Source organism: Macaca thibetana, chromosome 14 (assembly GCF_024542745.1).
Source record: "Macaca thibetana thibetana isolate TM-01 chromosome 14, ASM2454274v1, whole genome shotgun sequence".
Lineage (NCBI taxonomy): Eukaryota > Metazoa > Chordata > Mammalia > Primates > Cercopithecidae > Macaca > Macaca thibetana.
The window spans coordinates 9,824,139-9,851,653 of NC_065591.1; the positions used below are offsets into that span (position 1 = coordinate 9,824,139).

The window sequence follows — 27,515 nt, forward strand, 5'->3', positions numbered from 1 at the left end:
GGATGAAGACACCCACGAGGGCACCGCGATGGAAGCTTTGCTTGGCGTTTGGGGTGGGGGCAGTGTCATTGTCAAGTTCAGAGACAGATGCCCAGAAGTTCTCCACCAGATGGTGAGATGTCAGCAGTGTGCCAGGGAAGATGATGGCTGGGTCCAGGAGGTCAGCAGAGGCCGTGAGCCCTGGAGGAGGAGCTCAGCTATCCAGGTGAGCTGAGAGCAAGGAGGGGCCCTGGGCAGGTGTGTCTTCTTCCTGCAGCCGCTGTAACAATAACCACCAATGCGGTGGCTTAAAATCACACACCTTTATTCTCTAACAGTCTTGAATCCAGGAGTCCAAAATCAGCCTCCCTGGGCTGACACCAAGGCGGCGGCAGGGACTTGTACCCTCCAGAGACTCTGGGGAGAGCCCATCCTCGCCTCCTCCGGCTTCCAAGCCATGCTCCTGGCTTCAGTGCTCAGTGTCCGTCTTCTTTCACCAAATCTCCCTCCACCTCCCTCTTAGAAGGACACTTGTGATTACATTTAGGGACCTCTCAGATAATGTGGGATAATCTCCCTTAATCTCAAGAACCTGAACTTAATCACATCTGCAAAGTCTCTGTTGCCATATAAGGGAATGTTTGCAGGTTCCAGGGATTAGGACCTGAATATCTTTGGGGGGCATTCTTCTGCCAATCACAGAGGGCAACGCCAAGCAGGCAAGAAGCTCTGAAGACCCAGGTGGTTGGGCTGTCGTGGCTCGTTTTCACAGAGGCTGTGAGGCACAGTGGCTGGGATGCTTTGGTGACCCTAGGGCACTGCAGACTGTCCTGAGGGCTGCTTTGGGCAGCACCTCCAGGTCCGGAGCTGCTGGCTGAAGGTGAGTACTCTGTGGCAGACCCAGGTGATAAGCACAAGAATAAAGTCCCATTTCTTTTAAAGTTTCACTTTCAGAGTAAGATCAAAAGGGAAATGAGAAAAGTGGTCCTTTCCAATGCTGCGGGCTGGGCTGGTTGAGGCCACTGTGGGGACCATCACACAGCCTCTAGCAACAGTCGGATCTCAGAGTGCCTGGGCAAGTCCTAAGCTCCCGGGGTTCGGCATCTGAACGGCGTCTTCCAGAGGCCCCGTGTCCGAGACAGCCCCACCCCCCTCTCTCCCACCCCAAGCTCTGGCTCTGGGTGCCGAGGACAGAGTCATCAATGGGACTGTTTTGTTTTCCCAGATGGGGCCCTGGTGAGACTCACCCATCTCCAGAGGGGGGCTTAGCCAAGGTCGTGGTGATTTCTCCATTGGTTCCGCACCTATTGCTGACAAGGAAGTGCCTGAGCACTGTGGGGAGGGCCCCCGTGGGGATCAGACCCCCGCCCTAGGCCTCCGTGGTAGCTGGGGCTTGGGGTAGTCATGATGGGCAAATACCCGCATGCTCGGGGGACGACAGACGTGCTGGCCCCAGACTCCGCAGCAGTGCAACCAGCAAGATGCAGGGAGGAGGAGGTAGCAAGAAAACAGCAAAAAGCCTAAAAGCAAAGAAGAAGAAGGGAAATAAAGGGAAAAGAGGGGAAGAGACACAGGGCTCGCTGCTTACCCAGCACTGAGCGCCTCTCTGGCCGGCGAGATGCACCTCATAGCCGCCCTTCAGTTCCCCTCCAGTCCTTGGGAGGAAACAAGGTGGATCCATTCTCGGGCCACAACCTCAAGTGAGAAATAAATAGAGCCTGTTTTGCTCGTGCTTGTAATTCATCTCCATCCACAATTTCATCCTCTGTTCTCTCTGAGCTCACTCAGCCTGTCCCTGAGTTTGGGGACTTGTTAAATGCTGGGAGCCTGGGTCCAGGGCTCCTACTGAGCCCTCGAGGCCACCGCCTGCTGTGCCTACCGTCCCATTTGTTGTGGGCCTCATCTAGGCAGGTGACAGCTGGATCCACCTTATTCCAGCCTCCTTCTGGTCCAGCTCCAGTGATTTTTTTGAGTGTTCTTGAAGGCAGCCTTTGAGGAGGAAAAAGACTTCAGAAATAGTTTGGTTTTTAAAGTTGTTTTTTAGGCCGGGCTCGGTGGCTCGCACCTGTAATCCCAGTACTTTGGGAGGCCGAAGTGAGAGGATCACTTGAGCCCAGGAGGTCAAGACCAGCCTGGACAACACGGTGAAACCCCGTCTCGCAAAAAAATATAAAAATTAGCCAGGCATGATGGCATGCACCTGTAGTCCCAGCTGCTCAGGAGGCTGAAGTGGGTGGATTGCTTGAGCCTGAGAGGTGGAGGCTGATGGAGCCATGATCACACCACTTTACTCCAGCCTGGGCAACAGAGGCGAGATCCTGTCTCAAAAATAAATAAATAAATAAATAAATATAAGTAAAGTTGATTTTTAAGCCCTAATTCTTCCTTGAACTTTTAGCTCTATTGCTTTTATAAAAAATTGTGGTAAGAACACTTAACACAAGATCAACTCTCTCCACAAGCTTCTAAGTGTACAGTGTGGTACTGTTAACTGTGGGCCCTGTGCTGTGTGCATCTCTGGAACTTTAGGCCTCGTATAACTGAAACTCTATACCTATTGAACAGCAACTGCCCGTTCCTCTACCCGCCCTCGGTGAGCTTTCAAATACAACTTACAAATCTTATTCTATGAATAGATCCGGCAAATTTCAATCATCATTTATAAGGAGGAATTTAATTAATGTTTGTATTATTTACCTACTTAGTTAATTTAAATTCCTTTAAACATTTTAAGCTGCAATCAAAATGTATTATATTCCATTTTCTAAGTTTTTCAATTATCTGACTAACAAAGCTTCCCAAGTCATTACGTGATGCTTATAAATCAAATACATTAAATGTATAATTATGGTGATTTTTAAATATTCAAAAACTGTTTACCAACTTGGTCAGATTTCAGCCTGCAGCCACAGAGGATGATCGCTGGTGTCAGGCTAGTTGGTTGAAGGGATCATGAGTTGAGCTCATGGGTTACTGAAAGGGCTCCGAAATCCATGACTCAAGAGCACATTTAAAATTAGAATCACACGTCTGATGTGAAGACTCAAATATGCCAAATTCTCTTAAACTTTGTAAGTTCTTAAAATGCCAAAGATGTATATTTCTGAACTTAGCACAAAAATATAAATGCTGTCATTTTGATCTACTTCATCATTGCTATACTTGATTCTGGATGTGTCTGTGTTAAAACCGTTTTCTAAACAGATGTGGGGTTCCCTTCTCAAGCACGTTTCTGCTCAGCTACATGGGATTTCTGAATATTCTGTTTCAACCCCGACTGGCGGATGGTAATTCAGTTCTGACAGCCGCCTAGAGTTAGTGTCAGACTCCAAGGGCTTGAGGACGTGGTTCCCAGCAAGACAGCCCCCACTTCAGATACCAGCGGCAAGTTCAGGGGTCCCCAGGCCACCTGCACTTTCGACTGGCTACAAATTCAGGAGTTCCCACAAACCCCTCAGGTTCAATAAATTGCTGCAACAACTCACAGAACTCAGGGAAGCACTGTACTTACAATAACAGTTTTATTATAAAATATACAGATCAGCGCTGGCCAGATGCAGAGATGTGCGGGACAAGGTTGCGGGGGTCCTGAACCCCGAGCCTCATGCCTTCTCTCTAGAGAACCAGGCAGCTCAGCTACCTGGGACATCCATGTGCTCACCAGCCATGCCCTCTCTCTGGGGAACCAGGCAGCTCAGCTACCTGGGACATCCATGTGCTCACCAGCCATGCCTGCTCTCTGGGGAACCAGGCAGCTCACCTACCTGGGACATCCATGTGCTCACCAGCCATGCCCGCTCTCTGGGGAACCAGGCAGCTCAGCTACCTGGGACATCCATGTGCTCACCAGCCATGCCCGCTCTCTGGGGAACCAGGCAGCTCACCTACCTGGGACATCCATGTGCTCACCAGCCAGGAAGCTCCCCCGTGCTTCAGTGTTCAGAGCTGTTACAAGATTTCATTGGGGTGATTCCAGTTCAAGGCTCTCTTAAGTAAAGCTGATCTCGACACTCATGGAATAATGTCTTGGGGGACATCCACACTCATTCCTGCTGGGTGTGTTAAAAGACAAATTTGAGCACATTAACATTTGTAGTAAGTTTATTTGAACAGTCAGCAATTCATGAATCGCAGCACTGGATCTAGAGCTACTCAGGACTCCGCCAAGGGGCCATGAGGGGGAAGCTCTTATGAGAGGTTTGCAAAAGCCAGACAAAGAAAACATTTGGTTAATTAAAGTGGAAAGTCCCTAGTTAGAGGTTACTTGGCAGTTTCTCATTGGTTATGCTTGAGTCTCTTGGTTTCCTAGACTGGGACGATTCACCCTGCGTTGGGTTTCCGTTTGCAGGGAGAATCCGCCGTTGCCTCTCACCTGGGACAACACGGAGAACAGCTTGGTCCTAACCCACAGAACCTGTGAGTGTTGCCTTATAAGCAAAAGGGACTTTGCAGCTGAGACCGAGTTCGGGATCTGGAGGTGGGGGATGATCCTGAGGGGCTGCAAGGAATCACAGGGGTCCTCCGAAGAGAGAAGCTGATGTGCAGACGGAAGCTGAGAGATTGGCAGACGCGAGGCTGCTGGCTTTGAAGACGGAGGAGAGGCTTCCAGTAGCGGGGACCCCCAGAGCTTCCAGAAAGAACTGGCCCCACTGCCGCCTTCATCTTAGCCCAGTGAGACCCACTTCAGACTTCCGACCCCCAGAACTGTAAGATAATAAGTCAGTGCTGCTCTTAAGCCACTATACTGGTGGGGGATTTTTACAGCCTCGGCAGGGCATGAGCTGCTGTGTAAGATACAGGAAATAGCAGAGCGTTTCCCCACTCCTGAACATCCCGCACCACTCAACACAGAATATGCCTGTGCCCAGATGTACGGGGGGTGGCGGCTCTCAGGGGGCACCAGCAGGGTGTCCTATAATTTAATCCAGTTCTGACACCAACTACCTGCAGTTAGCGTCAGATTTTCACAGGGTGAGGGTTCAGTCCCACAAGACTGCTCCCGCTTCTGATGCCAATCACAGGCCCCAGGTGGTGACTTGTGCTTCTGACCAATCAGCTCTAAGTCAGGGTCCCCACGACCTCTTCCTCGTGTTCAATTCATTGGCTAAGACTGCTCACAGAATTCGGGGAGACACTTACAGTTATAGTTTATTGTGAAGAAGATTACAAAGGACACAGATGAACTGTGAGATGGAGGGGGGCACGCGGGGCAGGGCTGTGAGGGGGGCTGCGGAGCTTCCACACCCTCCCCGGGCACTATTCTCAGGACACCACCACGTGTTCAGCAACCCGGAAGCTCTCCAAACCCAGTCTTTTTGGGTTTTATGGAAGCTTCACTATGTAGGCGGAATTGATTGCATCATTGGCCATTGGTGATCAACTCAACATTCAGCCCCTCTCCCATCCCTGGAGGTTGGGAGGTGGGGCTGGCTAGTCCTGCCTTGGTCTTTCTGGTGACCAGTCCCATCCTAAGGCTACCTAGGGGCCCCCAGCCACCAGTCATCTGATGAGCATACTAAAGGCACTCTTACCACGCCAGAGATTCTGTTTTTTTTTTTTGTTTTTTTTTTTTTTGAGACGGAGTCTCGCTCTGCCGCCCAGGCTGGAGTGCAGTGGCCGGATCTCAGCTCACTGCAAGCTCCGCCTCCCAGGTTCACGCCATTCTCCTGCCTCAGCCTCCCAAGTAGCTGGGACTACAGGCGCCCGCCACCGCGCCCGGCTAGTTTTTTGTATTTTTTAGTAGAGACAGGGTTTCACCGTGTTAGCCAGGATGGTCTCGATTTCCTGACCTTGTGATCCGCCCGTCTCGGCCTCCCAAAGTGCTGGGATTACAGGCTTGAGCCACCGCGCCCGGCCTACCACGCCAGAGATTCTAAGGGTTTTAGAGGCTGTGTGCCAAGAACCAGGAGCAGAGACCAAATATAGATTTCTTATGGTATGGTAATATCACAAGTGTCATTCTGTATACCACCCCCTGCTGTCCACCCCACTCAGTTGGGGTCCCCAAGGCACATCGTGCTCTCCACCTACTCCTGTGGGGTCAAGTGGGGTGTGATTTAAACAGATCATCCAGTCCTGCTGGGGGAGGTTGGGTGTGTCACACCCCCCATCGTGGAATGCAAGCCCTGTGGGAAAACAGCCACATCCAGGAATTCCGGCTTTGGTTTGGTTTTTCCTGCACAAGTACCCCGAGGCACAATATTCTCTCAGGGCAACACTACAGCGGTTCAGACCGGAGCTCCTGCCTTCACACCCAGCCCAAGGTAATCACCATTGCTCTAAGTCACTTAGGACAGTCCAGTTACCCACTTTTCCAGCTTTCCCTACAATTGGCCAGTGCCTTGGTGCTGGCCAAGAAGGCATGAACAGAAGTCGGCTGGGGCTCTAGAAAACCTCGCACTCCCGATGAAAGGGCAGATGCTGCTGGCACGCTTCGTTCTGTTGTCCTGAGAGCAGAGGAGAGGCCTGGTGCTACAGTGGCCATCTGTACCCAGGAGGTGACAGACATGGTTATGACATGGATGGAAAGAGAGAAGGGGAGGGTGTGGTCCCTGGTGGCACATTAGGTAACTGAACCAATGCCAGAAACTGTCCATTATGGATTCACAGCTACACACGAAAAAGAGACCCACCACCTGTCTAAGGCGTAGCTGGTTGGGGGTTCTTTTTCTCCTACTTGCAGCCAAACACACTCCTACTGATTCCATGCATGGATGAACAGCCGGTCAGTGGAACAGAACTGCCTGCCCAGAAATAATGGATGTGTCATACTCAGTGGGCAAGAGCAGGAGTGTCTTTAGAAGTAGAACCAGGACTATTCACTGGCCATATGGGGGAGGAAAGTTGGATTCATACCTCACTCCACACACAAAAATAGATTGCACATGTGTCAAAGGAGGGGAAAAATGAACTGCAAAGACCTAGAAGAAAACAAAACTAAATATTTATAAATAGATATAATAAATAAAGTACCAATCAAAAGCAGACTCTATGTGGGCGTTGGGAGGGCACAGTAGGATGTGCCCTGCCCCACATCACAGTGATTTTATCCTACATTAATACGACCCTCCCACTACAAATTTCAACCTGCTCCCAACTCCCAAATTAATTCCCCCAAAGTTCCGGGGGTGGAAAGAGGCAAGAAGTACTTTAATTGTTTGGAACATGCTAGCACGGAAACCACGGTTCAATTTGTTCTGCAACAGAAAATGACTTTTTTGTGATAGAAGCTAAAAGCAAAGAGAAACCACAAGGAGTTCTGCTTCCTACAATATCAAGGACTCAATATTATGAAAACAATAGCAACAACAATGAAAACGATGAAGCCTGTAAACATGCTAGATTAAATGCCACAGATATTCTTTGAAATGCATAGCTGGGCTTACAAGAACGTAAAAGAAATACTCCATGGAACAAACAGGGAAATGGAAGAGAAAGCCTGAGCAATTAGGAGCAAAGGGTTTTTGTGGAATTGAACGGAGGTCTTGGTTTTAAGAGTCCCATGGGGATGGGAAATAAGGCTTGGAGCCCATGGGAAGGGAAGAGATGGAACGACAGCCCCCTGCTCCCTGTAAGCCTGGAACCCCTGAAAGGCTGCCTCCTTCATGAAAGGTGGGCTAGAACAATCCCACCTGCAGCACAGAGACTGTTTGGATGGTCAAGTCTCTGCGTGGCCAGCTGGGAAGGCTTGCCTGGTTGTAGCCCAATACAAGAGAAGAGGAGAGGGAAGAGAGGGAGGGGAACTGCAGGTTCCTGCTAATGTGCACCTACAAACCTGGAAGCACATGCCTGGGAGTGGATGGAGTGTGCTGGGCGAGATTAGGGGTGGAATAGCAGGCCAGGTAGGGAAGAATTTACTGATGAGGGGCACTGTCCCGTGACTCAGGAGTCTTCATCATGACAAGGGCAGCTTGAGCTGCCCCTAATGCTCCACTGGGCTGCCATCTTGAGATTTAGCAACAACAATGGCCTGCAAGAGATGAGGAAGAAATGCTGGAGTTACCTTGGCAGATTTTGATCAAGAAAGGGATCAAATGGCTCAGAAGGTGCACATGTTACAATGAAGTTACCATGGAAGACTGGAGAACTTACTCCCTCTGTATGTTCCCAGGAGTCCCAGGGGACTCTGCTTGCGAAGACTGTAAGACACGCACTAGTGAAGGAAGCCCCGGCGGTGTTGCCAAGTCCGGTTGTGGTCATCATTTACAGGACAGGATTGACGACGGGAGACTGCTATAGAATTGACCTCCCTAGTGTCCATGGAGAAGAGAGGATCCCAAAACGACAGAAGCCATGTAGCACTCTTAACCCTCAGAGGCAAGACGATGCCATTACCAAAACGGGCAGAGAGGGTGGAAAGGCCACCAGGAGCCTGACATGCAGGGCTCTGTGGTAATGAATAATAGGCTGTGTTCTGGCCGGGTGCAGTGGCTCATGCCTGTAATTCCAGCACTTTGGGAGGTCAAGGCAGGCGGATCATGAAGTCAAGAGATCGAGACCATCCTGGCCAACATGGTGAAACCCCATCTCTACTAAAAATACGAGAATTAGCTGAGTGTGGTGGCACATGCCTATAATCCCAGCTACTTGGGAGGCTGAGGCAGGAGAATTGCTTGAACCTGGGAGGTGGAGGTTGCAGTGAGCTGAGATCGTGCCACTGCACTCCAGCCTGGCAACAGAGCAAGACTCCATCTAGAAAAACAAGAAAAAAAAAAAAGGCTGTGTTCTTTCTGGAGGCAGGGTAGATGGGCAGCCAGTGTGCTTATTTGACTTATGTAACCAAAAAACGATAAGAATGTGTGAGCAGGAGGCTGAGGCCAGCCACCTCAATGGAAGCATTATTATCTCTCCCCCAACTTCTAGGTTTGCACCAGTTCTCAGACTCAGAGCCCGCAGATTGAAGGGAAGAAAGGTCCTCTTGAGGAAGGATCCTGAAAGCCCACATAGTAGGATTCTCCCAATCCCTCTGCTCTGCTTATTTATCAGAATAGCTTTCATAGTGGGGAAGTGTGATGCCCAGACCTCTCAAGGACTGGTGAATACAGGTCAGATCTGACACTGCTACCAGGGAACCCAAAATACCATCGTGACCACCCCCATTAGAGTGGGGTCTACAGAAGCCATGTGATAAATGAAGTTCTGGCCCAAGTCTACCTTTCAGGAAGCCAGTGAGTCTGGAGAACCTTCTGTGGCCATTTCTTCAGTCTCTGAGCACATGTTTAGCTTGGAGACACTTAACAAGATGGAAAACCAGAAGCAATACTAAGTCTGAGCATTATAAGAGAGATAAGTGTTACCCTTATTCACTTACAGGATGCAAAGAGGGTTGTCCCCATTATATCCCTCTTTAATTAGCCCGTACAGCCCTTGAAAAAGTCATCTGAATCGTAGCAGATGATGATGGATTCTTGTAAACCTGACTGCATGGGAGCCCCAAGTGCTGCTGTTGTGCCACGTACAACGTCTTCTGTAGAACAGATCAGCACAGCCTTGGAATTCGGTGTAAAGCTGTTGATCTGGTGTGTGTACCCTCTGAAACCCTATAAGAAGATGTATCTAAACTGATTTGCACTTACCTGGAATAGCAGCATTACACATTTACAAGGACCTTAGTCATCTGGACATCCCACAGAACATCACATTGGGATGCTACATTGAAGATGTCATGCTAATCAGACCTGGTAAGCAGGAAGTGGAACATACCCTACATGCCCTTGTAAGGCACCCATGCATTGCAGAGAGTGGGAGATAAGCCCTAGAGTGGTTCAAGGGTCTGCTATCTCAATAAAGATCCAGGGGTCCATGCTAGGCAATATAGCAAGACTCCATGTCTAAAAAAATGTTTTTAAGTAGCTGCACGTGGTGGTGCATGCCTGTGGTTCCAGCTACTCGGGAGGCTGAGGCAGGAGAATTGCTTGAGCCCAGGAGGTCAAGACCAGCTTGGACAACATAGAGAGACCCCATTTCTACAAAAAATTTTAAAAATGAGCTGGGCATGGTAGTGTGCACCTGTGATCCCAGCTACTCCAGAGGCTGAGGTGGGAGGATCGCTTGAGCCTGGGAAGTTGAGGCTGCAGTGAGCTATGAGCATGCCACTGCACTCCAGCCTGGGGAGCAAATCGAGACTTTAAAAAAAAAAAAAATTCCAGTGGTGTAGGTCATTCTGAGACATTCCCTCCAAAGTAAAGGATGAGTTACATCATCTTGTGTCTTCTACTGCTAAGGAAAAGGCACAGACCTTGGTAAGCCTCTTGGGACTTTGGAGATGGTCCCTTGTCATGGCACACTTGGGAATACTGCTCCAACCTCTTTATCAGATGACTTGGAGACTGCCAGTTTTGTTGGATCTGAGAGCAAGAAATGGCTGTCTCTCTAGAAGGTTCAGGTGCCAGATAAGTAACTCTGCCACATGGGCCACATCTCTTCACATCCTGTGGTACTAGAGCTGCCCATGGTAGAGAAGGATGCTGTGGAAAGCGTGGAAAGCATCTGGAAAGAATGGATAGGGGATTCACGGTGTGGACACAAGAACCAGGCAATACTGGCAGCAGCAGAGAATTGGTCACCATTGAAAAGTAGTTCATAGACAGACACTCATGCCTGGCATGGGACAACAGTGACTCCGTGGTAGAGCTGCCCATCTTGAGCTGGGCATTACCAGGCTTGCCAAGTCGGAGTGTTTGGCCGTAATGACAACAACCCACTGAATGATGAAAATGGAACAGTCAGCAACATGCCTGAGCAGGTCCTAATGGTATAAACAGGTTACACAAACAGGTGGCCCAGACCACATAGGCTGAAAATGGATGGACATTCCAAACGAGGTCACTGAAAGAGAGGCGGCTCAGGTAAGTTTTTGTTTGTTTGTTTGTTTTAAGACAGGGTCCCACTCTGTCACCCAGGCTAGAGTGCAGTGCCATGATTGCAGCTCACTGCAGCCTCAAACTCTTTTGCTCAAGTGATCCTCCTGCCTCAGCCTCCTGAATAGCTGGGACTACAGGTTTGTGCCACCACACCCAACCAATTTTTTAATTTTTTGTATACATGGGGTCTCGCTATGTTACCCAGGCTGGTCTCAAACTCCTGGCCTCAAGTGATCCTCCCTTGACCTCCCAAACCACTGGGATTCCAGGCGTGAGCCACCATACCCAGCCAATAAGGTTTAATTCTTTCTCCTAATAGTTTAAAGAGCTTAAAGTGTCCTTGGAGGTCAATGGGTACAACCTGCTCATTTCCTCATTGGATAACTGAAGTCAGAAGAACTCTGGAGACTTCAATTCTGTCCCCACCTTCTCCTGATATTTGAAGGTGTCCGTCACTCCTCCTGTGCTCAATGGCACCCAACGGCAAGTAGTACCAGATGCTCCATGGAAGGGTCTGAGATGCTGCACATTTAGGAATATGGCTAATGGGTTGATGCGCATTTCTGGCTGTGAGGAAACTGTATTCCAAGTACAGTGTGAGCTCAAGCTGGGATGTGAGTTTCCAGCAAATGATGGGGCAGCCCTAGAACCCTGTTTCCTGGAGGAACAGGGGGCAGGAGCGGGCAGCAGAGGCTGATGCATTAACAAGTGCAGATTGGCCGGGCGCGGTGGCTCAAGCCTGTAATCCCAGCACTTTGGGAGGCCGAGACGGGCGGATCACAAGGTCAGGAGATGGAGACCATCCTGGCTAACACGGCGAAACCCCGTCTCTACTAAAAACACAAAAAATTAGCCGGGCGAGGTGGCGGCGCCTGTGGTCCCAGCTGCTCGGGAGGCTGAGGCAGGAGAATGGCGTAAACCCGGGAGGCGGAGCTTGCAGTGAGCTGAGATCCGGCCACTGCACTCCAGCCTGGGCGACAGAGCGAGACTCCGTCTCAAAAAAAAAAAAAAAAAAAAAAAAAAAAAAAAAAAAAAAAACAAGTGCAGATTGCACTGCAGGGAGCAGGACCCTGAGACCATAACCGGCCTCGACCTCTGCGCTCAGCCCAGGCGCCTGCCTAGCCTGGCCATATCCGGGTCCTAGAAAGACTGAGTAAAACCTGAAAGAGCTATTCTTGCAAAACCTTCCAGGCACATAGGGCTTAATGGCATAGCCTGAGCCCTTCAGCAAACCATAGAGATGGGCCTTCTCCCCACCTGCCACCCAGAGCACTAGGAGACAGACGCCAGGGGCTGGGCCAAGGGAAGGGACGGCTTTGTCCAGCAAAGACTAGCGCCGGTGTGCCAAGCATCAGCAGTGTTGGTGCCCATCAGATGCCAGCTGGCAGCTGCCTGGGCCTGAGCACAGGTGGGACACCCACGATATATGGGGGGATTGAGAGAAACTTGCAGGGAGCCAAGACCCCAACTGAGGATGGGTGCAAGAACCCATAGCAGGCATTAGCAGATTATTATTGGTGTCCATAGGCTGGAGAGGCCTGCGGCCGCACCAGCTGTACAAGCAAACACTGGAAGCATATGAAGCACGTAGAGCAGCCTCCGAGCCCAGCTCAAACCCCTACCCAGCAATGCCAGTCTCAGGAAAACGCAGGGCAGTTGAGACACGCTCAAAGAATAAAGAATAAAACGCTTGTGATTTACAGTAGAGACAAGTTCACACATAAAAGATTACTTTAGTCCTGAATTTAAAATTTACGCTTGTTCTAAAAAGTACACATTTGCAAGTATTTTCACTTTAGAATATTATAAAAACAATTTCCTGAGGACTTAAAGATTTCCATTTTGAATTACAGAAGGCAAAGTGGAAGAAGTTGCTGTCTGAAAATTGAAATAAATGTCAGCTGAGTGGTGTGAACAGCGGAGACATGATTTTATGGGCAAAACAGATTTCTTAAGGCAATATCAAAAGGCCTGAGTTGAGTAGTTACTTTGAATATTCTAATTTCAAAGAAATTTGCCTCTTCTTTACTGAAACGCTTTGCATTGTCACAGCACACTGGCACAAAAACACTTCACTACACGCACGTTATTAAGCAAATTTTTTTTTGTTTGATGCCTGTACATCTGCCAAACCGATTTCCAGAAACTGATGGAGCTACTGTCCACTGTCGCCTGGGATCGGCAGGACACCAAAACTCCAGGTCAGAGAGGGGGCTGGGGTGCGTCTCAGGGAGATCTCCTTCCCAGGGACAGGGAGAGAGTCAGCATGCACATCCACAAACAGCCAGGGGGTGCCTCTCTGGGGTCCTGAGAACTCTCTCAAAAGCAGAAATAGTGTGATGGTTGGCCAGGCTGTCTCTGCTGCCTAATACACCCCTTGGGGTCCCTGCAGCAGAAACAAGGGGTTCCCTTCCAGAAACGTCCTGGCCAAACCATTTCATTCGTGGTTGCAAGAAGCTCCAGGAAACCACTCTCCCAAATGCCAAATCGCCTGCAGAGGAGGAGAGCATGAACAAAAGGATGTCTCCAGTGTGGAGGAGCTGTGAGGGGTGGGAGTCAGCTCCTCTGTCTCACCAGGAATCCTCAGACCCGGCTGGTCACGGTGCAAACTGGTTTATCAGTTGGAGAACAGTTTGGTCCTATCTGGTAAAATAAAAATGTACATATCCTCCTCCCTCAATTCTCTTCCAGACTCTGTCCCCTAGAGATGCCTCCACCCCCAACACACACAGACACGCAATGTTCATGATTTAGTTTAAAAAACTGGAAACATCTGAGTGCCCATCAATAGGAGAGTGGATATAGAAAATGTGATGCCTTCGAAGCATGGAATATTACACAGCCAGGAAGACGGATGAATTAAAGCTGCTGGCCTCTGCATGAATGCATCTCAAAAACATATGGCTGCATGAAACAGGCCCATGTCTGGATCAAATAATGCTATTCCTGTCAAATTCAAGAACGTACAAGACTATACCATATGCTGTTTATGAGGACATTCATGTGTAGTGAAAGTTGCAATCCTGCCTGGGGCGGGTACAGCAGGGACCCCTCGTAGGGGCCTGCCGAGCCCCCCAAGCATGGAAATAAAGGAAAATCTTGAATTCCTTCAAGGGAAATTCCCTGCACTTAGCTAGCCTCGAGAAGTAAACGGCAACTTCCTTGATAAGCAAGACCGTAACAGTGTCTTAAAGTGATGCCTGCCCAAATAAGTTAGCACCACCAGAGGTTTGGTTCCCTGTAGAAATGAAATGCAACATCCTGACCTATGTCCCGAGTTGTTTTTCAGAAGCCCAGATCTCCACTGAATGGCAAATGCCATCGGCTGCCATGTAGACTTAGACCAGGGGGACTGAGGCCTGAATTCTGACTGCTGTTTTTTGTTCTAAATTTCTTCCTGAGGGCACAGCCACAGGCCAGACCTTAACATTTCTTTCTGCTGACCCCAAATGTTTTTTGTTTGTTTGTTTGTTTGTTTGTTTGTTTTGAGCCACAGTTTTGCTCTTATTGCTCAGGCTGGAGTGCAATGGTGCAGTCTCGGCTCACCGCAACCTCCCCATCCTGGGTTCAAGCTAGTAGCTGGGATTACAAGCATGCGCCACCATGCCCGGCTAATTTTGTATTTTTAGTAGAGATGGGGTTTCTCCATGTTGATTGGGCTGATCTCGAACTCCCGACCTCAGGTGATCTGCCTGCCTCAGCCTCCCAAAGTGCTGGGATTACAGTCGTGAGCCACTGAGCCCGGCCCTGACCCCAAGTTTTTAGACAAAGCTTTGCTTCCTTAACCAATCACAAATCAAAAATCTTCGAATCCGCCTATGACCTACAATCCTCTGCTTCAAGATATTCCTCCTCTTTAGGCCAGACCAAGGTAGAACCTCCATGTACTGATACGATTTTCCTTGTAACTTCTGCTTTCTTGAAATTTATCGCTGTCTTTACAACCCTTGTGTGTAGGCCACCACAGAGGTCTGGAGCTCCCGAGTGGCACCCAGTAAACAAACACCCTCCTTTCTCCCACCTCAAAACCTCAATGTAGATATTTGGCTTACTGTGCTGGGCTAGCGGACTCCAGGTCCATTCGGTAACAATGATGCTAATAGGGTAGAGCAATTCCCTTGGGAAGGAAAGGGATGGGGGCCAGAGGACACATGGGGGCTTCAGGAGAAGTCAGGGGAAGTTGGAACCTCTGGTTTCTTAGGTCAGGTGACAGCACATGGTTAGTCCTTGTATTTATTATGCTTGCTGCCTCCTCTTCCTCCTCCTTCTCCTTCTCCTCCTTGTCCTCCTCCTCCTCCTCCTCCTCCTCCTCCTCCTCCTCCTCCTCCTCCTCTTCTTCTTCTTCTTCTTCTTCTTCTTCTTCTTCTTCTTCTTCCTCCTCCTCCTCCTCCTCCCCCTCCTCTTCTCCTCCTCCTCCTCCTCCTCTTCCTTCTTCTTCTTCTTCTCCTCCTTCTTCCTCTTCCTCTTCTTCCTCTTGAGATGGAGTCTCAATCTCACCCAGGCTGGCATGCAATGGTACGATTTCGGCTCACTGCAACCTCTGCCTCCCAGGTTCAAGCAATTCTCCGGCCTCAGCCTCCCAAGTAGCTGGGATTACAGGCATGCACCACCACACCCAGCTAATTTTTGTGTTTTTTTTTGGTTTTTTTGTTTTGAGATGGAGTCTCGCTCTGTCACCTAGTCTGGAGTGCAGTGGTGCAATCTTGGCTCACTGCAAGCTCGGCCTCCTGGGTTCACGCCATTCTCCTGCCTCAGCCTCTTGAGTAGCTGGGACTACAGGCGCCCGCCACCACACCCAGCTAATTTTTTGTATTTTTAGTAGAGATGGGGTTTCACTGTGTTAGCCAGGCTGGTCTCGATCTCCTGACCTCATGATTCACCCGCCTCGGCCTCCCAAAGTGCTGGGATTACAGGCGTGAGCCACCGTGCCTGGCCCATGCTTGCTTCTTCTTTTGCATACAATTTTTTTTTTTTTTTTTGCTTGAAATATTCCACTAAGAAACAACAGCCCAAAAGTGGAAATGACCCAGAAGTCCGTCGTTGGATGAATGGATAAACATGATGTGTTAAAACGTTGCCTCAGTTTGTTTTAATCAGGAAAGGGGAGACACCCAGACAAGGAAATGATCACCGTGAAGGAGGAAGCTTGTCCTCACCCTAGAAACAGGATCACGGCCGGCCACCCAGGGCCACATGAGGAAGCACCAGGGCTGTCAGGTGAGAGAGTGGCCCGTGGCCTTTACTGGGGTTTTCATGGGATAGAATGGGTATGATGGGGTAGGTGTGCTGTTTCAATTGGATGGTTTGAATAATTTTGGTGGACTCTGGAGTATAGGGCCTGTCCCTACTTGTCCAGGACCTGGCCCTGGGGTGACTTGGCCAGGTGGATTATTGGCTCAGTGTGTGAATTTGTGATAAAGAAGGCGGCTGGGAATATGGGCTCCGGGTTGGATGGTCCGCGTGTCAAAGGTGTGTTGCAGAGGAGTCATTTGCTAGCTCTAGAACTCAGCTAGCCCTGTGGGGGGCAGACTCTCCAGGATCAAGGATCCCAATGCCAGAGCACGGAGAACACAGAAAATAAGAAAGCATTGTCAATATGGGGGTATCTACAGATGATAGAATATTATTCAACCTTAAAAAGGAAGGAAATGCAGGCTGCAACACAGATGAATCTTGAAGACATTATGCAAAGTGACATAAGCCAGTCACAAAAGGACAAATCTGTATAATTCCACACATAGGAAGTGCCTGGAGTACCCAAATTCATAGAGACAGAAAGAATAATGTTTCCCAGGGGCTGGGGAAGGAGGAGCAGAGTATTTAATAGACAGAGCTTCAGTTTGGAAAGATGAAGCGTTCGGGAGCTGGGTGGTGGCGACGGCTGTACAGCAATGTCAATGGACTAAATGCTGCTGAACCATATGTTTAAAAACGGTATACATTTGATGCTATGTATATTTTACCACCATAAAAACAATACTAAATGTTAAAAGACTTCGTTCCCATGCAAAAATGTATGTGATTCCTTTTAGCTATTCCCAGCAGACTCTTTTACATGTAAATGGGATATTTTCGGGAAGTCCTAAATTTTTCAGAATATGTTAGACAAAACACACTGATAAAAACAAAGCCATAAAATAACACAGGTTTGCAGGAGCTGTTTATAAGGTCGAGGTGACCTGTGTGAGTCAGGATCTGGAAGCAGAGGCTGAGGTTTTCAGGCCTTTTTCCTGACAATAGGGACTTCTGTGACCCCAAGGGATGAAGGGGTGTCCCTTCTGCAGTTTTGTACTGAACACACACAGATGCACACGGCAGCAGTGCGCGACTCCACACACTCTGACTACTGCATGCCAGGGCTGGGCTCTGCTCCAGGGAGTCTCGATGTGGACTCAGGTGTGGTTGCAGCCCTCAGGCAAGAAAGCACACACCCTAGTTTTGCCAAGGGATGTTCAAAAAACACAGACCGCATTACAAGGTCCAAGGGGAGACACAGAGCAGGAGAAACGTGCTCTTCTAGGAGAGAGGGCTGGAGAGAGCCTCGAGAAGAAGGCATTTTTGAAAGGCCCCCTCGTCTACAGCCGTACCACCCTGAACGCGCCTCATTTAATCTGTCTGGTCTCAGAAAGGACCACTGAGAGGTGGAGGCTGGCTCCAGCAATGGGGACAGGAGGCGACTGCGAACTGGGTCACATGGTATCTGCAGAGTCATGGGACAGGATCGCACACAGCTGACTCGGGGAGGGTGAGCAGTTAGGTCTCCTGGCATTTATAGCTCAGCAAGAGATGAAGCTGGACAAATAAATTGGTGGGAATGAAAGGGGCCCCGTGAACAAGCTTCTGGGGCTAGAAAGACCTCGTCAGAGCAGAGCCATCAGCAGCGCGACACTCCAATACTCTGTCAAGCACGGGAGGAGGAAGCTGAGGGCCCCATGGTGGATAAAACCCACAAAATCACACAAATAGATCCAACCCTCAGCTGCGGCCATTGCTACAGAGAGGAAGTTCGGGTTCTCAGGAGAACAAGGTTAACAGGGCGCTTTGGTGCAGCCAGGGAGGTCAGAGACACTCCCTAAGGAATCGATGCTTGAGCCAAGAGCCTCAGCATGAGTAGAAGTTAACAAGTGAGGAGGAGGCCAGCGAGTTCCCAGCAGAAGGGATGGCATATGCCAAGGCCCTGTGGATAGTGGCATGGCTTCAGATACCAGCCACACCCAGTGACTCCCAGAAGCGTACCTTCAGTCCAGCCCCCCTGTACACATTCCCAGAGCCCAGATTCATACCAATGGTCTACCTGACATCGCCACTGGAACGTCTAACAGGCACTTCACACTCAAGGAGTCCAGTCCTTGATCCCCCGAACCCCTGCTGCCCCTTATCTTTCCATCTCAATCATGGTGGCACCATCCACCCAGCGGCAGATAACCTGGTATGATCCTTAAAGTCTCCCTTTTCTTCTCCCTGCCACTTTAACAGATACCCCTAAAAGCCAGAAGTGTCTAGGAGCCTGTGGCTGACTGCTGCAGCCCTGTGAGAGCCCAGCTCCCTTGCTTCAAGGTGGGATGAGCTCTGGGACATCACTAAGGCTGCAGAGTATCCTGCGGGATCTGGCTGGGGCTCAGCTCTCACCTGAGACTGAACCTTTGTGTGGTTTCCTCCCGATCCTGCTTCCCTCTGTAAGGGAGGTTACTCTACCACTTGCATGAGCTGGGTGAGACAGAAAGCTCACACTGCGAATTAAGCAAAGCAACTTTTTTATTCGCGGACCGGCATCAGGAGACAGCAGGAGCCTAGGGTCCCTGCCCCCCAACAAGGCTCAGGCAAGCTGGCCAGAGAGGGTGGAGTCCATCTGCACATGCCCTAGGCAGCACCACAGCTGAGGGATGCCAAAGGATACTCCACTCTAGGTTTTATACCTAGGGGAATTTGACTCACTGAGCTCAGATGTTGCAGGACGTCTTGTTCTAGGAGGGACAGGGAGAGACCCTGGACTGTTCCGGCCAGTTCCTCCTTATATCAAGATATTGCACTCCCAGCACAATCAACAGTTATTCTGAAAATGACAAGCAAGAAAGTGGGGAAGAGCTGGGTGGCCAAGGCCATCTGGGATTTGTCCTGCATGGCCACTGTCCTTCCCATTTGTCCTGCAAACACTTCTTTAATAAGTCATTTGCATGTGAGTCCCATCTCCTGGTTTGCCTCTGTGACAACACAATCTAAAAACCCCTCATCTGATCTATTACTAAATCGTATGCTCCATCTCCAAGATATTTCTTGAATCTGTTCACTTTTTCCCTGTCTCCATGGCCAGCATCCTGATGCAGAGAACTATCAGTGAACAACTGTCATGGCCTCCTCAAGGGTCTGGCTGACTTCCCTCTTCCTCCTCCACATTCCCCATCGAATCATGCCACTCCCTGAAAGAAGCCATTGATCTCACTGCAGGTTGGCCATGATGGCCAGTTTAGGTTCCTCTGATACCCCCTCTGCCATGGCAGCATCTGGCCTGTCATGGTCATTGCAGCACCCCCTGGCTCAGTGCCTGGCAAGAATGAATTCATTCCAAATGACCCTTAAAGAAGTACCCTTTAATTTCCTCTAAAGCTGAGGGGGCCAGAGCCTGCATAGAGGGGCCAGTGCAGAGTGGGCCAGCCACCAGGCCAGCTTCCTTGGAGTGCATGACCCCTAACCAATATTTGATTGAAAGAGGAGGGTGATGTGATGGTTAAGTTTATGTGTCAACTTGACTGGGCCACAAGATGCCCAGGTAGCTGGCTAAGCATCATTTCCGGTGTTTACATAAAGGTGTTTCCAGAAGAGATGAGCATTTGAATCAGTGGGCTGAGGATAGCAGATGGTCTCCCCAATGTGGGCGAGCATTATACAACCCGTTAAGGGCCTGATGAGAACAACAAGGCAAAGGAAGGTTGAATTCCCTATCTGCCTGACTGCTTGGGCTGGAACATCCATCTTCTGTCCTTGGTGCTCCTGGTTCTCACACCTTCAGACTCAGACTGGAATCTGCACCATTGACCATCGAGCTCTCAGGCCTTCGAACTACACCACCAGCTCTGCTGGGTCTCCAGCTTCTGGGTCTTCGGCTTTCCTGGGTCTCCAGCTCTTCAGGGTCTCCAGCTTTCCTGGGTCTCCAGTTTGCAAACAACAGACTATGGGACCTCTTGGCCTCCATAATAACATGAGCCAGTACCTTCTAATACATCTCTCAGCTAGATGATAGGCAGATAGAGATACAGATCTAGATCATACATATAGAGATTGTGATAATTAATTTTTGGTGTCAACCTGATAAAATTATGGAATATGAAACAGCTGGTAAAGCATGATTTCTGGGTCTGTCTGGGGATGTTTCTGGAAGAGACTGGCATTTGAATCAGTAAGCTGAGTAAGGAACATCTACCCTTACTCAGTGTGCAGGGAGCACCATCCACTTGGCTGAGGGCCAGGACAGATAAAAAGGCTTGGGAAAGTCCAATTTGCTTGCTCTCTTTCTCCTGGAGCTGGGCCATCCTTCTTCTCCTGCCCTTGGGCATCACAACTCCAGGTTCTCTCACCTTTGGACTCTGAGACTTGCACCAGCAGATCCCTGTTTCTCAGGCCCCTGGCTCCTACTGAAAATTACCCCATTGGCCCCCTGGTTCTCAGAACTTTGTGCCTGGACTGAGCCATGCTACCAGTTTCCCTATTTCTCCTGTTCGCAGATGGCATATTGCAGGGCTTCTCAACTTTTGATTACCTGAGCCAGTTCCCCTAATAATGCTCATCTCATATCTATCTATCTATCATCTATCTATCTATCTATCTATCTATCTATCTATCTATCTATCATCTATCATCTATCTAATTTATCTATCAATCAATCATCTATCCATCTATGTATATTATGTACACATCTATCATCTATCTATATCCCATTGGTTCTGTTTCTCTGGAAAATCCTGACTGCTATAGATATAGACGTAGACGCAGACATAGACACTGACACAGACACAGCCACAGACGCAGATGCAGATGCAGACATAGACATAGACACAGACAGACACAGACATAGACGCAGACATAGACACAGGCACAGGCACAGACATAGACATAGACGCAGACACAGACATAGACATAGATGTAGACACAGACATAGACATAGACGCAGACACAGACATAGACATAGATGTAGACACAGACATAGACATAGACGCAGAGGCAGAAGCAGATGCAGATGCAGACGCAGACATAGATGCAGATGCAGACGCAGATGCAGATATAGACATAGACACAGACAGACACAGACACAGACACAGACACAGACGCAGACACAGACACAGACGCAGACACAGACACAGATGCAGACACAGACGCAGACACAGACACAGATGCAGACATAGACATAGACACAGACAGACACAGACACAGGCGCAGATTAGGATGCAGACGCAGACACAGACACAGATGCAGACATAGACACACACAGACGGACACAGACACAGATGCAGACACAGACACAGATGCAGACACAGATGCAGACATAGACATAGACACAGACAGACACAGACACAGGCGCAGATTAGGATGCAGACGCAGACACAGACACAGATGCAGACATAGACAGACACAGACAGACACAGACACAGACATAGATGCAGACATAGACATCGACACAGACACAGACGCAGACGCAGACGCAGACACAGACACAGACACAGACATAGATGCAGACGCAGATGCAGACATAGACATAGACACAGACACAGACGCAGACACTGACACAGACACAGATGTAGACACAGACGCAGATGCAGACACAGACACAGACACTGATACAGACACAGACACTGACACAGACACAGACAGAGACATAGACATAGACACAGACACAGACGCAGACACTGACACAGACACAGATGTAGACACAGACGCAGATGCAGACACAGACACAGACACTGATACAGACACAGACACTGACACAGACACAGACAGAGACATAGACATAGACACAGACACAGACACAGACACTGACACAGACACAGACAGAGACATAGACATAGACACAGACACAGACGCAGACACTGACACAGACACAGATGTAGACACAGACGCAGATGCAGACACAGACACAGACACTGATACAGACACAGACACTGACACAGACACAGACAGAGACATAGACATAGACACAGACACAGACACAGACACTGACACAGACACAGACAGAGACATAGACATAGACACAGACACAGACACAGACACTGACACAGACACAGACAGAGACATAGACATAGACACAGACACAGACGCAGACACTGACACAGACACAGATGTAGACACAGACGCAGATGCAGACACAGACACAGACACTGATACAGACACAGACACTGACACAGACACAGAGACATAGACATAGACACAGACACAGACGCAGACACTGACACAGACACAGATGTAGACGCAGATGCAGACATAGACACAGACACTGACACAGACACAGACACTGACACAGACACAGACAGAGACATAGACATAGACACAGATACAGATGCAGACATAGACATAGACACAGACACAGACACTGACACAGACACTGACACAGACATAGACACAGACACAGATGCAGACATAGACATAGACACAGACACAGACACTGACACAGACACTGACACATAGACACAGACACAGATGCAGACATAGACATAGACACAGACACAGATGCAGACACAGACGCAGACATAGACACAGACACTGACATAGACATAGACACAGATGCAGACATAGACATAGACGCAGACACAGACACAGACATAGACACAGACACTGACATAGACATAGACACAGACACAGATGCAGACACAGACACAGACACTGACACAGACACAGACATAGACATAGACATAGACACAGACATATATATATATATATATGTCAAAGCTTGGTAAAGGAAATCTTTTTGCAATAAAAGAAGTTTTGGAGTTGTGGAACAAAACTTTCAATATCCTCTAATATCGCCCTTTACTTTAGCCTTTTCAGGAATTTGGGATCCAGGACACAGGGCATTTTGTGGTGTGGGCTCCTGAGCTGCACAGGCTTCTGTCCTCTCTCCCTTACCCACAAGCAGACCCAGCCAGCCCCAGGAGCCTTTACAGCAAGGGTGTCCAGCCCCTGGGTCACAGACTGGTACCAGTCCATGGCCTGTTAGGAACCAGGCCACACAGCAGGAGATGAGCAACTGGTGAACAAGTGAATCTTCATCTGTACTTACAGCCGCTTCCCCATTGTTCACATGACCACCAGAGCGCCCCTCAGGTCAGATCAGTGCCGGCATTAGATTTTCACGGGAGCACAAACTCTGTTGTGAACTGCGCATGCAGGGATCTAGGCTGTGTGCTCCTTATGAGAATCTAATGCCTGATGATCTGTTGCCGTCTCATTGCAGGAAAACAAGTTCAGGGTTCCTACTGATTCTACATTATGGTGAGTGGTATAATTACTTCCTTATATATTACAATGTAATAATAATAGAAATAGAGTGCACAATAAATGCACAATAAATGAAATGCACTTGAATCATCCTGAGACCACCCCCACCCCCATCCCCCACCATCTGGAAAATTTGCCTTCCTCAAAACCAGCCCCTGGTGCCAAAAGGTTGGGGAGCACGGCTTTAGGGGCCTCACAAGAGATCAGTCCTGAAGATGCAGTTGGGGTCACATGACCTGAGTCCACCCATCACAGGGCTGGCCCCCGGTGCCATTTTGAGAGAGTGCTCCTTCCTTAACTCCTGCTAGTGGGGCTAGAATTTGGTGGATTGGGTGTTTATTTGATGAGATTGCAGCATTTAGGTCTAATTTAAAACTTAGGATGTTCTTTAAATGTTTCCTTTCTTCTTTGGTTCATTTCCATGATGCTAGGCCACCAAAGGGGAGCCTCTAAGAGAGTTTCCTTCCAAAACTGTATTTTGCTGGAATTTCACAATTTCTTTGATAAAGACCCCCACACACACTCTTCCATTGCTCTGCATTCTTTATGAAAGGACATATACCTTGTGCGTCCAGTGAGACCTAAATCGTTGTTAAAGTTGGCGGGAGAACAACAGCCTCACGGGTGAGTATAGCTTGGGTGCCCGCCTCCCGGCCCAAAGCTCTGAAGACAGTGGGAACTTATTGTGGCCGCCCCCACGCCAACAGTCCCTTCTTTGTGGCGTCCTTCTGGTTTATTCTTCCACACACAGCACTTGTTCTTTCCTATGATTGTTGGGACACTTGCAACCATTTATTTCCTTGTTTATTGTCTCTCTCCCCCACACACCCAGTCTGTACACTCTAGGAGGGCAGGACCCTGTCCTCCGCTCCCCACACTGTGCTCCATGCCAGGCCCTTGCTATGAGTGTGTTTTATGGACAAATAATCAAAGTTCATCTTCTCTCACTGGGGAAAAGTGAGGAAGTGACTTTTCCGCCTTTTATGGGGCCCTTCTCAGCCTTTCTCCACTTCACATTCTTCTTCAGTGAGCTGGGGAGATGCCTGACCTTAGACAGGGCCAAGATTCCCCTGTTCCAGGAGCTACTAAAGCCATCCCCAGGGTCCTGTTTGAAGAAAAAGCCAATGAGGACTGTTCTTTCTGAGGCTGTGGACCACAGAGGTGGCGAGGCCAGCAGGCAGTCAGAGGAACAAGTGTCCACCCACAGCGCCAGCCCCAGCCCACACCCTAAACCAGGAGCTCTCAACATGGGTGGAACCCGGAATAGGTTTGGAGACTTCTGGAGACATTTTGTATCACAGTGACTTGGTGAGAACACTGTTGGCATCTGCAAAAACTAGGGTGGGGACTTAAAATGTTCTACAGTGGGTAAGATGGTCCCACACCACCAAGAATCATCCATACCCAGCACAACTTCTGAATGTCCATTGGACTACATTTAAAATCATTTTAAATCATTTTAAAGTTATTCCAAAATGCTGAAGAAGTCTTATAATTTCAAAATTTAATTTTATTATAAGACCTTGTTTAAAATCATTCAGCTCCTAAAACCTAATATTATTTTACTATATATAAAATATATAATATGTTATATTTTATATTATGTATATTTTTAACTGAAGCCTGAAGTTTTCAACTATCATGTGAAATGAGATTGTACTTTGTCTTGTTCCAATTTTTATCAAGACTTACTCACCCATTTGGAAGACCATGTCCCTAGTGGGGTTGTGCTTGAACATTTATCTATTATAATACAGATTACTTTATTTAAGTTATCTTTATTTCTTCTTTATTACAGTCAGGGAATTATATTGAGGTCTAAAAATGTATCTCTGAATTCCATTTCAGGACAGTAAAGAAGGAGCTATATAATCTTTGTGGTAGAATGGGATCGTGGGGTTGAAGGGTTGAGGACAGTTGCAGGAGGCTGGGTGTAGGGACTGCACAGATCCCAGTGAAATTTTCCACCCGGTCCTGATGGCTCATCCTCGTGCCTTCCCTCTGGTTCTACTCACCTTTCCAGGCTGAATCATTACGCCAGCTCCCCTCCCATTGGTGCACACCTTTGTCACCAGTATGGTGGCCAAGTTAACTGCCTTTCTTCTTGTCCTACCTCCTTGCTTCTAAAGTTTAGTGTCTTATACACAGGCCCTGGAGTACACGGAGTGAAAATTATGCAATTTCACTTTCAAAATGAGGATTCCAAGGTAGCTCTTGGGCAGTGACCAGGGTATGGCTCCCTGACACCATGACTCAGTTTCCTCCATCCATGGGGACTGGGCAAGGGTCACAGTGGGGCAGGGGCTGATGTGATGCCTCTTGGAATTTCATCATCATGGCAGGGACAGTGGCTTCTCTGTGAAGCAGCCAAAGCTGCAATGACTTCTTCCTTCTCTTTATTTATCCTACTTGGTGTCTGCGGGCCTCTTGAATCTATGAGTATTAACTCATCTATGAGTATTAACATTAGTCCTTTCTCAAATCCAGAGAAATCTCAGCCGTAATCTTTCCAAATGCCTCTGCACCATTTCCTCCAGCCACTCCTCTGAGGCTCTAATGAAACAGATTAGATCTTTTCATCCCTCTTCTGAAAGACAAGAGACAGAGAGGTTTTGTTTCTTCATGCTTTATTTTGCCAGGTTTATTCTGACCTATATTCCAGTTCACTAATTCTCTCTATAGCTATGTATAATAAACTAATAATTGAATTCCTATTTTAGGAATTAGGAATTCAGTGGAATTCCTAATTTTGGTTATTTTTTAGTTCTAGAATTTCTATTTGGTTCTTTGTCAAAGCTGCTATGTCAGATTTTGCTGCTGCTGCTTTTTTATTTTGGCCAAAAAAATTCAAACATAGCATGTATTTCCTTGAACATAGTAAACATAACTATTCCATAGTCTACAGGTTTTTTTGTTTTTTTTTTTTTTTGAAGCAGAAATGGAGTTTATTGCGTGATTGCTGCTAAGTCCAAGAAAAACAGTGAAAAGGGTGTTTTTTAGAGAGCAAGAAAACCCATTGGTGGACAGTGACTTCAACCTCTGACGTTCTAATTACTCTTGGGGATGTTATCAGACCGCCCAGGAGATCAAGCCGCTGCACATGCTCTACCCACCTCACCAGATGAGAAAAGCCCCATCCGCCTCACGAGAATGAGAGAAGCCCCGCCCGCCTCACGAGAATGAGAGAAGCCCCACCCACCTCACGAGAATGAGAGAAGCCCCGCCCGCCTCACGAGAATGAGAGAAGCTCCGCCCACCTCACGAGAATCAGTCTACAGTTTTTATAGTGTATTGAATATTGTGTCCCTCTGTTACTGTTTGTGCTGGTTCTTGCTCTAAGTGTCATGTCTCTTCATGCATCTGATTATTTTGGAATGTGTACTTGATACCTTATTTTATTTTATTTTATTTTATTTTATTTTATTTTAAGACAGAGTCTTGCTCTGTCTCCCAGGCTAGAGTTCAGTGACTTTATGTCTGCTCACTGCAACCCCCACCTTCCAGGTTCAAGTGATTCTCATGCCTCAGCCTCCTGAGTAGCTGGGATTACAGGTGGCCACCACCCTATCTGGCTAATTTTTGTATTTTTAGTAGAGACAGGGTTTCACCATGTTGGCCGGGCTGGTCTCGAACTCCTGGCCTCAAGTGATCCACCCACTTCGGCTTCCCAAAGTGCTGAGATTACAGGTGTGAACCATCACACCCGGCCTGATAACAATTTTAAAAATTAACTGTAGAGGCCAGGTGCAGTGGTTCACGCCTGTAATCCCAGCACTTTGGGAGGCTGAGGCAGGCAGATCACAAGGTCAGGAGAACAAGACCATCCTGGCCAACATGGTGAAACCCTGTCTCCACTAAAATACAAAAAATTAGGCCAGGTGTGGTGGCTCACGCCTATAATCCCAGCACTTTGGGAGGCCGAGGTGGGCAGATCACAAGGTCAGGAGATCGAGACCATCCTGGCTTACACAGTGAAACCCCCTCTCTACTAAAAATTCAAAAAAATTAGCCAGGCATGGTGGCAGGCGCCTATAGTCCCAGCTACTCCGGGGGCTGAGGCAGGAGAATGGTGTGAAGCCAGAAGGCGGAGCTTGCAGTGAGCCAAGATTGCACCACTGAACTCCAGCCTGGATGACAGAGTGAGACTCGGTCTAAAAAAAAAAAAAAAAAAAAATTAGCCGCGCATGGTGG

General features: G+C 48.5%; 1 protein-coding gene across 4 annotated transcripts in view; it reads left to right on the forward strand.

The window, feature by feature from the left end:
• The window catches only part of TRMT112 (tRNA methyltransferase activator subunit 11-2), a 347,607-nt gene that overhangs the window by 129,349 nt on the left and 190,743 nt on the right, over nt 1-27,515 (forward strand). The window contains exon 1 of one of the 4 annotated variants that reach the window (XM_050757362.1): nt 4,856-4,859. The exons of the other annotated variants lie outside the window; for them this stretch is intronic. The gene's annotated coding sequence lies outside the window, so the exon portion shown is untranslated. Of the gene's footprint in view, nt 1-4,855; nt 4,860-27,515 lie in introns of those variants that run through there. 4 annotated transcript variants of the gene reach the window in all.